This window comes from Patagioenas fasciata, chromosome 20 (assembly GCF_037038585.1).
Source record: "Patagioenas fasciata isolate bPatFas1 chromosome 20, bPatFas1.hap1, whole genome shotgun sequence".
In the NCBI taxonomy this organism is placed as follows: Eukaryota; Metazoa; Chordata; class Aves; order Columbiformes; family Columbidae; genus Patagioenas; species Patagioenas fasciata.
Genome location: NC_092539.1, coordinates 654,397 through 667,518, shown reverse-complemented (window position 1 = coordinate 667,518; position 13,122 = coordinate 654,397). Strand labels below are relative to the sequence as shown.

The following is a 13,122-nucleotide window of genomic DNA, read 5'->3' as shown; positions in this document are numbered from 1 at the left end:
GGGGGAAGTGTCAGACGTCCCCACGGTGCTGGTGCTCCTGGCAGAAAACAGAGGCTGCAGCTGTACCATGGATTGTTGGGGTAGGAGGGAGCTAGAAGTGACTCTTTTGGTTGAGGTGGTAAGTCTCTTGTGTTAATGATGGGTGAGAAATACATGAAACCGTGGGGGAAAAGTCTTATGGAGAGTGCACAAGAGCTTGGCCATGCAGCTCTGAAAAGAAGTAGTCAATCATCTCATTTTTTACCAGGTGTCTGGGATCACATCTCCATGGTGATGGATGATGTCCATGACCTCGAGCAGAGGATACAGAAAGCCAAAAACAATGTTGAGGAGATCCAGACCATCGTGGGATCGTGGGCGTCGCCCATATTTGTGAGAAGAGATTGTAAAAGAGAATCGCTGCTGAGCCTGGAGGACTGTCAGGACCGCCTGGAACGGCGTTACAGCCTTGTCCGAGAGTCAGGGCAGAGGATTCATCTGCTGGTGAAGGTGAGGGGGGACCTTCTCCAGGGGTTTGTTGACTCTTCATAGGCTCTGGGTGTCTCTCCGCTCTGGTGAAAATGTCCAGAGCTGCTTCACCTTAAAATTAACTCCCTTAACTCATTTGAAAAACTTACCTGTTGTTGATTAAGGAATACTTTGATGGGTGAGCTGGTACAGCTGAGTGTGCGGGGCTGCTGACCAGGCACCGAGTTTGGAGCAGGAGTGGGAGCCGATGCAGCCCAGTCTGGCTCCCAGTCCTGGTTCTTGTGAAGCCACTGGAGGGGAGTCGTGCATCAGGCTTTGGGATCCTGCTCAGAGGAAAAACTCCTCCGAAAGATTCACCTTAAAATGGAGAGGCAGCTGGCTGTGGCTGACCTTTCTGCTTTAGGCTTGTTGTTCCTCTGTGGGAGCAGGAGGTGACGCTGTCAGTCCAGGGAGAAGCTGAGTAACAAGAAAAAAGCTGCTGTCTGAACCCTGGGTTTTTTCCAGTGGCTTTGCCAGAGCTGAGAGTCCTCTTTGCAGAGCAGGAGAAAGCCCAAATCTCTGCGCCTCACCTGCCCAGAGGTTTTAGCGTGTCAGGGACAGCACCTTGGCTGGAAGGCAGATGGATTTTAGGTCCAGCCCACTCCTGAGGGTCGCCATCTGGCCTTGGACTCTGGAGAGACTGGGCTGACCCTCTCTGGGACACTGAGCCCTTGTTGCTCACCTTACTTCACTGTCTGCACTCAGCCTTGGGCTTCTGACCCACTTCTGTACCCTCTGAACCCACGGCGAGGATTTTACTATGCCCACGTTGTCCTGCTGCTACAGCTGTGACAGGCTCAACCACCTCCAGCTACACCCAAAAGATGGGAACACTTCCTAAATTGACCGGAGAGAACATGGGGCTGTGGCCAAGGCAGAAGGGCTGGCACCGCTGCTCTGGTGGCTCACAGGGCAGGACCAACTGCAAAGCAGCATGAAGGTCCTGGGGAGGGAAAGGCACCGTGGCCCAAAATAGGATGTCCCCATGCCTCTGTCCTGCTGTGCTGGTCAAACCTGGAGGAACAGCAGCAAAGGGGCCAAGAGCTGGTCTGCTGTGTTTCCCTTGGGTGTTCAGGTCTTCTTTTGAGCAGGTGAGTCTTGAGGCTGCTGAGAGAAGAGCACAGAGAGTTTGGGTACGTGCACCCACAAGCACAGGCAGGACAGTGAGATGCTGGCTTGCATTGCCCTTTTGCACCAGGATGAGGCCTCTGGAGTAAAGGTTCAGTAGAACACCAGTGACAAGGGGGCATTGTCAAATACAAGGGCATGGGACGGTGAAGAGGGGGTGGTGCTTTCAAATGGGCATTCCCATAGTGTTCAGTCCTGTGAAGTTCCCCTTTCTCTTGTGTCAGCAAAATGTGGAGGTGAGTCTGCAAGGCACCAGAGCCCTGGCTTGCTCTGTTAACAGTTTAATCACTCAGCGTTGATGTGTAAAGTTGGGGAGCAGCAACTCTGGGTTGACTCAAGCCCAATTGGCAATGCCACTCTATCTTGAGGAGGCTGAGGCCAGACCTTCTTGCTCTCTGCAACTGTCTGAAAGGAGGTTGGAGCATGGAGGGGGTTGGTCTCTTCTCCCAAGTAGTAAGAGATAGGATGAGAGGAAGTGGCCTCAAGTTGCACCAAGGAAAGTTCAGATTGGATATTAGGAAAAAATAATTCACAGAGAGGATTGTGAAGCTTTGGAATAGGCTGCCCAGAGCAGTGGTGGAGTCACATCCCTGGAGGTGTTAACAAATGTACAGATGGGGTTCTTAGGGACATGGGTTAGTGGTGGAGTTAGGTTATGGTTGGATTCGATGATCTTGAGGGTCTCTTCCAACCAGAATGATTCTATGATCTCATGTGTGCCAAGCTGCCATGCCACTGGGAATGGCACCCTCTCCTGTGTCCCCAGAGATGAAATACAGCCAGCTTTGAACCCCTGGCAGCAGACTGCAAGCTGGACCTTACGTTTTTTTTGAGCCCGTGCCTGTGTTGAGAGCCCCTGGCAGGCTTAGGAGAAAGAGCCCTCAGAGGGCATAGCAAGGCCGGAACAGGATCACGGCAGAGCCTGGGAGGTGCAGGGGATGGATACCCAGGCTGGTCTTGTGGGTGTGGAAGAGGAGACGCAAGAAGGATGGGGCCATTCTGTGGCCTAGAAAACCGTGAATTTCCTGACTGTGAACTTGCCTGGAGGTAAGGAACGCAATAAGCTGAGAAGGGAGGCTGTAAGCCAACCCTTTGTCTTCTGATCCCAATCTTTAACTATTTTCACTTGGTTTATTTAAAAACCCTTTTCTGAATTTTAAAGTTCTCTTGTTTTGAGATGACCATTTGTAGGGCAGAGGTGTAAGCAGTCCACTTGGAAGGACTCATCCACCCAAGGTAACATTATACAGGCCACAAGGACTGAGGCTTCATGCATTGGGATGAGCCTTTGGCCCAGGTCTGCAAAGCACCCTTGAGCCCTTTGGCCTCAGAGAAGAGGGAGGAGAAGGTTGCAGGGCTGCTAAGTCTCTCACGCACTCCATTTTTACCTTGTGATTATTTTGAGTTGCTTCAGATGACAAAGCAGCCCTTGACAGAAGGAGAAAATTGTGGCCATGCTACCAGCAGCAACATCCGTCTGTCTGGTTTCTCTCCCCCCGCAGGGCTGGTACCTGTGTGCTCATTGCCATGAGTCCTCAGCTGTGGGCAGCTCTTGTAGGACAGACTCAGCCCCGCTGTATTTCAAAGTGTCGTCTTTTTCTTCCAGGAAAACCAGAGCCTCTTACTTGCAGACCCAGCATCTGACATCCGGAAGGCCTATGTGGATTACGTGGATGAGATAGTTCTGGATGGATTCTTCACTGCCATTGAGTGCTCACTCAAGTACCTCCTCGAAAACACAGGTAACTGCTGGTTCCTCAGCTCTGGCCGTGATACCATCTTCAGTCTCACCAAAAGGAAGTTTCTGTTTTGTGCTTTGACTTGTGGTGGTCTTTCTACTCTGCCTCTTGCATTGTCTACAGCAAGTGCTGGAGGAGCCTCCAGACTCAGAGGGTAACTCTGTCCCCTGGTCACTGGAGCAAAGCCTTGCTCAAGGGAAGGGACAGAGATGACTGTGCACCATTTGCTGGGATTTGTGAACAGACAAAATTGAGGCATCATTCCAAGTCTGTTCTTGGGCATCAGCCATCTCCTGACCTCCCATGCACAAAGCATCAAGGTGACACAACCTTTCGTTTGTGGAGAGTCTCAAGAGTTGGTTCTGTGGATGAAAGACATGAAAGAAAAACCTCCATCACTGAGGAGTGAGGAGAGGGGTCACCAAAGCAGAGCTCCTGCCTAAGGCTGCCACGGAGGGTCACTCTGCTGAGAGCAGCTGTGTCCAGCTAAAGCACATCTTCAGAACGCTTCCCTCCTGGATGTGGAGGCACACTGAGCTGGAGAATTGCATCCAGTTCCTCACCATCTTGTTAAAAACAAGCACATAATTTCACATTTGTGAAACCAGTTGGTGTTTTATTTTTTCATGCCTTTCTCCACTAAATTAAAGAGCCTCTTGGTTCCTGTTGTTTTTCTCCTCTTTAAGTACTTATGCGCTGTAATTGTTCAGCTCTCAGACTCCCTTTTGATTAGCTGAAGAGCCTGGTCTCTTTAAGGCTTCCCTCCACAGCATTTTTCCGGTCCTTAAATCACTTGTGTCTCATCTGTTCTCCAGTATCTCCTGTGGGTACCAGAACACCAGCTGGTTTGGCAGCCTCCCCTCTGCGTTGTATGCAGACACAATGTCACTGGACCCAGCGAGTGGGTGTCCCACCTGCCTGGTGTCCCTGTGGGGCATGTGTGTGTCTTGTGGTGGGATGTTAGTGGTGGCTCTAGATCACTTTTCTCCCCTTCAAAAATAACCTGGCACCTCTGTTCTTCCCTACCAGATCCCAAGGCAGGGCTTCCTCCCCTGTTTGAGGTGCAGCTGGATTTGGTGATCCCAGATTTGATATTTCAACCCTCCTTGGACCCTGGCACAAACGATGGCTTCTACGACGTGGTGGAAGGTCTTCTCAACGACATCTACCGGATCTCATCGCTGGTGCCCAGGCTGGCTGAGCACAGCGGCTTCCTCCACTACCAGGTCCGTGGCTGTGGAGCTCCCTCACGCTGTGTGGCAGTGAGGAGGTGCCACGCTGCCCCCGCATCACTGCGAGCTCCTCTCCTCTTCTCTCCAGGCTGACACGGAGGACATGGCTGACCTGGCCGACATGCGCCATGAGCTGATGGGGCGTGTGCAGGCCGTGATGGCGGCCTGCTGTGATTACCGCAGTGCCTTCGACCACTACTCCTACCTGTACGGGGAGGACAGAAAGGAGTTCTTCCGCCAGTTCCTCCTCTACGGGCACATTCTCACTGCGGCAGAAATCAAGGCCCATGCAGAGAACGGGGTCCCTGAGTCACCTCCCACGCTGCAGCAGTTCCGAGAGCAGATTGACTCCTACGAGAAGATCTATGAGGAGGTGAATCGCATCGAGCCCATCAGCATTTTCCAGAGTTGGATGAAAGTTGATGCTCGGCCTTTCAAAGCGTCTCTGCTGAATGTGATTAAACGGTGGAGCTTGGTGTTCAAGCAGCATCTCATGGACCACGTCATGCACAGGTAGGAACCGTTCTACCTCTTCTTCCCAGAACCAAAGTGGGTTTCTCTTGTGTTGGCTGGGCTGTATCATTTCACACTGATAAGCAAAAGGCTAATACAGGAGCAAGAGGAGGGGGCACACACCCCCTGCCAGCTCCATCGCATCTCTGCTAACTTTCATCCCCTCGTCTCTGCTGGGAGCAGCTGGTCCAGCTGAGTGTGTAAAGTGCAAACAGTTCCACGAACTCGGTACCATCGACATCCTGCGAGCTGATGCTCCTACGACCTACTGTGTGGTGTTGGACAGGATGTCTGTTTGTCTGTTCATCCTGGTCCAACTAATCTAATCTCTTCTAGGGCTCTATGCTTATTTTGTTGAATTTGCCATCAGTAAAGCTGCATTAATGCCATGAGATACTTGCTCCGTTTCTAAATGCAGTGCTCTTTTGAGTGCGCTCTTTGTAAAAAAAGTAATTTGGGTTGCCTGGCATGAGCAGTCATGGGGAGGCAGTTTCAAGGTTACAAAAAGGAGGAGCTTTGGATGTAAGTTTTGAATTAACATGTGTTCCCTGCTCTGAATAGCTGCTCAGCCGCCTGGTCTCTGCAGGATGATGTGTTAGGTGATTTATTTGAGTAGTAGCAGCTGAAGGATGCCACAGGGCTTGGATGCTTACGAAGAAATATTTACAGACATATGTACTAGTGAAGGCTGCTGCGTGTGGTGGCTGCTGTGATCTCTTGTGTTCTTTTCAGCACGATAATTCCTGTGCAAAGAGGTTTTTGCATAGGTTAGAACAGGCATTTAGGAGTTCTTATTAAGAGCTCCTGACTCAGCAGTTTAGTCTTTAATAGGTGAAGTGTTTAGGGCTATGTTTTGGTCCAGCAGCATCCACAGAATTTAAGCGGGCACTTCAAAAGTAAGCGTTTTGAGAAGGGAAGAATGGAAAGGACCAAAGATCCAGGAGCCCATCAAGCTCTGCTAACAGTGTCCAGCAGCTGGTGAGATCAAGAAGCAGGTAGGGAAACTTCCCCCAAATAGTCTCCTTGTCTCTAACCATTCATACCTGAGGACTTTGAGAGTCATGGGTTGTACCTTTGTATCTAAAGACCTGGATGGATTTTTTTTTCTCCCACAAAAGTTCGGTTGCTTTTCTGAACCGCTGTGAATTTTTAACATCTGCATCCTTCTGCAGCAGAGACTTACCCTCTGAAATAAGGCAGCGTGCGAAGAAGAATCCCTGTTTGTTGTAGCTTTACAACCTACCAGGTTCATTTGTTGAATTCTTGTATTGGAAGAGATGACATGAAAACTGTCCTTTCAAATTCACTCTCTTCAGACCACAGACCCGAGCTCACAGGTCTCCCTTATAGAATCATAGGATAGAGTCATAGAATCTGTTTGGTTGGAAGAGACCATCAAGATCACAGAGTCCAACCATAACCTAACTCTGGCACTACCCCATGTCCCTGAGAACCTCATCTATATGTCTATCCAACCCCTCCAGGGATGGTGACTCCACCACTGCCCAGGGCAGCCTGTTCCAAGGCCCGACAGCCATTTCTGTGAATAATTTTTTTCCTAATACCCAATCTGAACCTCCCCTGGAGAAATCTGAGGCCATTTTATCTTATCACTTGCTACCTGAGAGAAGAGACCAACCCCCTCCATGCTCCAACCTCCTTTCAGACAGTTGCAGAGATCAGGTCTCCCCTCATCTCCTGTTCTCCAGGCTGAACAGCCCCAGCTCCCTCAGCTGCTCCTCGTAAGACTTGTGCTCCTCAAATGCCTTTTCTCCAACCTGTGAAGTCCCAACCCATTTATCCGTTCCTCACAGGAAGCTGTACCACATCTATGGATCCCTGTGAGCATGAACTGTGGTTCTGATGCCCTCAGCATGTTGCCATGTGATGGGCAGAGTTAGCCAGGCCTTTCCCTCTCCGTGCCAGTCCAGCTGCCTGGATGATTCCGGTAGGAACTGCTCTCATTTGGTGCTTTCCTGTTTTGTGTTCTACAGCTTGTCTGACCTGGACGAGTTCATAAAAACTGCTGACAAAGGTTTGAGCAAAAAGGTTGAAAAAGGCGATTATGATGGTTTGGTGGAGATCATGGGGCATCTCCTGGCCGTTAAGGAAAGGCACAGTGTCACCGATGCCATGTTCGAGCCCCCGAAGCAAACCGTCGAACTGCTGAAGACGTATGAGCAAGAGCTGCCGGAGGAAGTCTATAAGCAACTGGAGGTGGGTGAAAAGCTGCGGTGGACACGGCGGTTTGCCAAGTAGCCAGCGTCAAAGAGTATGAGCTTAAGAGCATTGCAGGAATATTTAAAGCCCCACTCCCTGTCATTAGAGGGCCTCAGTGGATAGTATTTTACTATTGTGGGATGTGCCTTAATAGCTCTAAATTTTGGAGTTATATTGAGATTTTTCTTTTAAAGCAGAGATTAAGCCTTTTGTTATGTATGAAAAACATAGAATTGCCTGCTCCAACTCTCAGCGATTACTCTTGAAAAAAATTAATGCATTTTCAAATACATCTGTTAATTAGTTTGAATTATAATTATTTTTAAATAAGCCAGTTCTTGGCAACTGTGGAGATGGGAAGGATAATGTTGGCAGAGGAGTCGCCTTCTCATAGGACTTCAGTCCTCCACTAGGTCTATAACACCCAATCTGCTTGACCCAAAGGACATCACTGGGAGCACGTTATGAAAGTATTTCAGCACCTTTCCACATCTGGCCCTGATGAATCAATTTTTCTTTGGGGAATTCTTCTCATTTCTGGACAGGGGACCATGAGGTGAAGGCTGGAAAAGCCTGTGGGATGCCCAGCCAGCCTTGGGGAACTGGCAGCAGTCACCATGTTACGGTGGAGGAGCGTGTGGCTGCGTACTGATGGATACCCCTTAGTCACGGGGCGTTGTGTGCAGAGGGCTCTGTGTAGGACACCAGGTTTAAGGCAGAGCTTTTTGGGGAGAAGTTCCTCCCTCTGCTGCAGGCTTGGATGGGACCTGAGCGGGGTTCAGCAATCCCCCAGTTTTCTGCTGGTGCAGCCGTGATCCACGGATGGTTGTATCACCAAATCTGACACGGGTAAGGGTCCTAAAGATAACTGGATTCCTACAGACACCCTGAAAAACAGAAGAGCTGCATTAAATGAATGTTTTGGCTGCTACAGCAGCTTCAGTTCAGCATAAAAAATGGTGCTATGGGGAACCCAGCTCTGCTGATTCCTCTGCCCAAGAGCTGCTTGCTTGGTGCCTGTTTGTGCGTGTAGATTTGAACAACCGATTTATTTTTCTGACAGAAGAAATGAGGTATGCAGGGCAGCCATTCAGATGTAGGAGATAACAAAACAGTTTCGTTCTTTCTGGCAAGTGACAGCAACACATAGTTGAATAATTCATTCACTGCTGTACACAGTAGGAAAACCAAAGTAAGTTCCTCCAGGTACCGCTCCCTCCATGGCCATGAAGATGGGTGGGCTGGAGCTGATAGTTTGTATGAGAAGGACAAGGAAGCAGCTCCATGTGTGCCCTGCTATGGTCATGGATAGTGATTTCTACAGAGACTGGAACATGAAGTGCCAGAAAGAGACCCCTCAGGAGGGACTGGCCCTGCTCTGGCCGCCTCTGCTGCCTCCAGGTTATTTCGCTTCTTTGCATAGTGTTGGTGCATCTCCATTAGTCTTCTCAACTATGTGCACTGGGATGAAAAGAAGCCCAAAGTCTTTCCTGTAGGCTGGCACAGTACCTGGGGAAGTGGGAGAGCAAAGCTGTGGGACTTGAGGACAGCAGAGCCCTGGCTGGTGTCACTGTCTGGGGTGAGGATTTGGCTCGAGAAGTCTAGTGAGAAGAGAAGAAATCAAATCTCTTTCTAAATAAAATCCCAGGTGCAAAGGGTGGATTGTTAGCAGTGCTGTGCACCAGCAGCTTGGATGCAGTCCTGAGAAAGAAACTGTCTTATTTAGTACTAATATTATACAGGCAGGCTGGAGGGATTTGCCCCAGAAAGCTCTGTAGAAGTCCTTCTGGCATAATATCTTCTGCTCTAAGAGCTGGCTGGAAATTTCCCAGGCTCTGTTTCTTAATTAGCTCTGGGAAGCCGGACGATCTGATGAACTTGCATCCTCAGCCCACCCTCCTGCCTCCAGCCAGCTCTGGGTCCCGCTGGGCTCGGTGTCAGGAGAACTGTGCTCTCTCAACCACCGAGCCATCCTGGGAGCCCAGGATCTGGTCTGGGACCCTTCTTCTGAAGTTATTTAACATGTTTTTGCAATCAGAGCAGTCAGTTTTAAAGTCTCAGTCTTCATTCGTCTTCAAAATTGTGGATAACTGATAAGTTTTATCCCAAATTGTGTTTAGCTTTTGCATCACAACAAAACTTCCTTGCAGTTTTAGGCATGGAATCTGTTGCTTTTCCTGTTCTGTGATTGTCCATAAACAGATCAGTCACATCTTATATCAAATAGCAAATACTGCCTACCGTCATTTAAATTTTGCTTGCAGGAGCTGCCAGAAAAATGGAACAATATAAAGAAGCTGGCGATAGCTGTGAAGCAGCATGTGGCTCCTCTGCAGGCGGACGAAATGACAGTTGTGCGCAAGAGCTGTGCGGCGTTTGATGTTGAGCAACACAGATTCAGAGAGCGATTTCGGAAAGAAGCACCATTCAGGTACAGTGAAATTATAACATCAGAGAAGCCCTGAGGAAGAAAAGCTTCATGGGATCATCTCGGAGTGTCCTGAGGATGTGTTCTTGAACCCTTGCATACATTTCCTACCTGCTCACGGTGTTGTATCTGTTATGCCCTGGGTGTTTTGTCCCTGCAAACACTGTAAGGTGTTAGCAAGAGATTCAATCTGGATGCTGAGTGCACAATATTGCTTAAAGGGGTTGTCAGCAGTGCCATGTGGCTGCACCATCAGTGGGTACTATAGATGTATCATGTCTGCTTTGTGTCTCAGAGGCACCATTTGTTTTATGTTTTCTTTAGAAGTTGTTACAATATCACTTATGAAGAACAAACATTTCTTTCTAGGTTTGACACCAAAAAGCCTTATCAACTGCTGGATACAAAGCACATTGAGATTAAACAAATGCAGTCAGCCATGACCTCGATTTATGAATCAGCTGGTCTGTTTGAAGTCATAGTGCCAGACTATAAACAACTGAAGCAGTGCCGAAAGGAGCTGTGTCTTCTCAAAGAGCTCTGGGATATGATCTCCCTTGTGGGCACTTGCCTTGATGACTGGCAGACCACCAAATGGGCGGATATTAACGTGGAAAACATGGATCTGGAGTGTAAAAAGTTTGCAAGAGAGATTCGGAATTTGGATAAGGAGGTGAGGGCGTGGGATGCTTTCACTGGGCTGGACAGCAAGGTGAAGAACATGCTGACGGCCCTGAAAGCTGTGGCAGAACTTCAAAATCCCGCCATTAGGGAAAGGCACTGGAATCAGCTGATGCAGGTGACGGGTGTGAGGTTTGTGATGGACTCGGACACCACGCTGGCTGACCTCCTGAAGCTCAACCTCCATAACTTTGAGGATGAGGTTCGTGGCATTGTGGACAAAGCGGTACGAGAAATGAGTATGGAGAAAGTCCTGAAGGAGCTAAAAATGACTTGGAGCACCATGGAGTTTCAGTATGAGCCTCACCCCCGGACGAACATCCCGTTGCTGAAGTCAGACGAGGAACTCATAGAAACTTTAGAAGACAACCAGGTGCAGCTGCAGAATTTAATGCCATCCAAATGTATTGCTTTCTTCTTGGAGGAAGTGTCCATATGGCAGAGGAAGCTGTCCACAACAGATTCCGTCATTTCTCTCTGGTTCGAAGTGCAGCGTATGTGGTCTCATTTGGAGAGCATATTCATAGGCTCAGAAGATATACGGGCACAGCTTCCTAAGGTATGAAATCCCAAATCCTATTTTTCCTGTGTGGAAAGCGTTGAAGAAGAGCCTCCATTACACAGAAGAAGGTTGTCTATATTGCCGTGTTCCCCCAAGCAGGACTGTTCTCTTGCTGCATTGCTTTCTTGGAGGCTCCCTTAATGCTACAGCAGTTTCCCCAGTGTTGCCCCAGGATGTTTTTGTACTGTTGGTTGTGCCTGAACCCTGCTGAGAAACTGTTTTTCCTCCCCTCCACCATTGCACAGCAGATGCAGAGTTCCTGGAGGCTGAGCAGGAGGCTGCTGGCTTCCTTCAGTGATACAGGCATGTTCCCTCTTTCCTTGGAGGGGAGAAGACGGAGATAATTACTCAGATGGTGCAAATTGTCAAATCAGAGCTGGACCAGGCAGCTTTGCAGTATCCGCTTCCCTGCCTCCAGTGCTGGTGCAGCGGGAGAGCAGCTCTTCTCCCACTTCAGCTTCAGAAAATTGAGCAGAGTTGTCACTGATGCCCTCCTCAGGGTTGTGACCTCCTCAGGGCTGTCTTTGAGTCCAGCTTCCAGTCTTATTCCCTATTCTCTTGATTATTTAGAAAATCTTCCAAGCTTGTTCCTGGCCCCGCTGGACCACTCGCAGCCCTGTGGAGGAACCTGCCTTTCACTCACGAGTGACCCACAGTTGGCTGTGTGACCCCCGTCCCTGTTCACGAGCAGCATCGCTGACAGCACCACTGTGGGACGAACACCCACGAGGGGATGTGCGCAGCCCATTGACCCCTGGACAACACACTGTTCTGTCTCCAACCCTGCACTCTGCTCTGCTTGGACTGTTCCTCCATCTGCTTCAGAGAGCACGCTGTGCTGAGTGTCCTGGGGGCAGTTTTTGGCCCCTCACACCAAGAAAGCCCTTGTGGTGCTGGAGCAAGTTGAGAGAAGGGAATGGAGCTGGTGAGGGGCTGGAGCACAAGTGTGATGGGAGCGGCTGAGGGACCTGGGGGGTTCAGCTGGAGAACAGGAGGTGAGGGGAGACCTTCTGATCTCTGAACTGCCTGAAGGGAGCTTGGAGCCCGGGGGGGTCGGGCTCTGCTCCCCAGGAACAAGCGCCAGGAGCAGAGGAAACGGCCTCAAGTTGCGCCAGGGGAGGCTGAGGCTGGATCTGGGGAACAATTTCTTCCCCAAAGGGCTGTGGGGCATTGGAACAGGCTGCCCAGGGCAGTGCTGGAGTCACCAGCCCTGGAAGATGTATAGATGAGGAACATGGTTTAGTACTAGATTTAGGTTATGGTTGGACTCAGTGATCTCAATGGTCTCCTCCAGCTAAATGATTCTATGATTCTGGGCACACCTCGCTCACTGGGCAATATATACAGGTGCTGATAACCAGTGCCCTGAGGCTGTACCATGTGCCAGCAAGCTCTTAATATCCAGGAGCTATCTAATGTCATGTATGAAATTGCATCATGATTTACATTTGCATCCTGCTGGGCAGCTGTCTGCATCTCAGTAGCTGTCTGGCAGTGGTATGAACCATAGAACCATAGGATGTCCTGACTTGGAAGGACCCATCAGGATTGTCAAGTCCAACTGCTGTCCCTGCACAGGACACCCCACAATTCACCCCATGTGTCTGAGGACGTTGTCCAGTCTCTCCTTGAACACTGTCAGGTTGGGGCTGTGACCCCTCCCTGGGAGCCTGTTCAGTGTCCAGCACCTCTGGGTGAAGAACCTTTTCCTCATGTCCCACTGCCCTCCCTGGCACATCTTCTGCCATTCCCTGGGTTCTGTCACTGTCACAGAGAAGAGCTCAGCCCTGCCCCTCCTGCTCCTGCTGAGGAACCTGCAGCCCCATGAGCTCTGCCCTCAGTCTGCTCTGCTCCAGCTGAGCAAACCCAGGGACTTCAGCCGCTCCTCATACGGTTTCCCCTCCGAACCCTTCACCAAGTTCATGTCCCTCCTCTGGACACCCTCCAGTAGCTTTATCTCCTTTTCTCCTGTGTCCCCAGCCCTGCACACAGTGAATGCTCCAGGTGAGGCCGCCCCAGCACAGAGCAGAGCGGGACAATCCCCTCCCTGCCCGGCTGGCCGTGCCGTGCTGGATGCACCAGGACACGGGGCCCTCTTGGCTCCAGGGACAC

The 13,122-nt window shown here is 50.1% G+C and overlaps 1 pseudogene; it reads left to right on the top strand.

Moving 5' to 3' along the window:
• Positions 1 to 13,122, top strand: part of LOC139829531 (dynein axonemal heavy chain 9-like) — a 73,545-nt pseudogene that overhangs the window by 21,281 nt on the left and 39,142 nt on the right.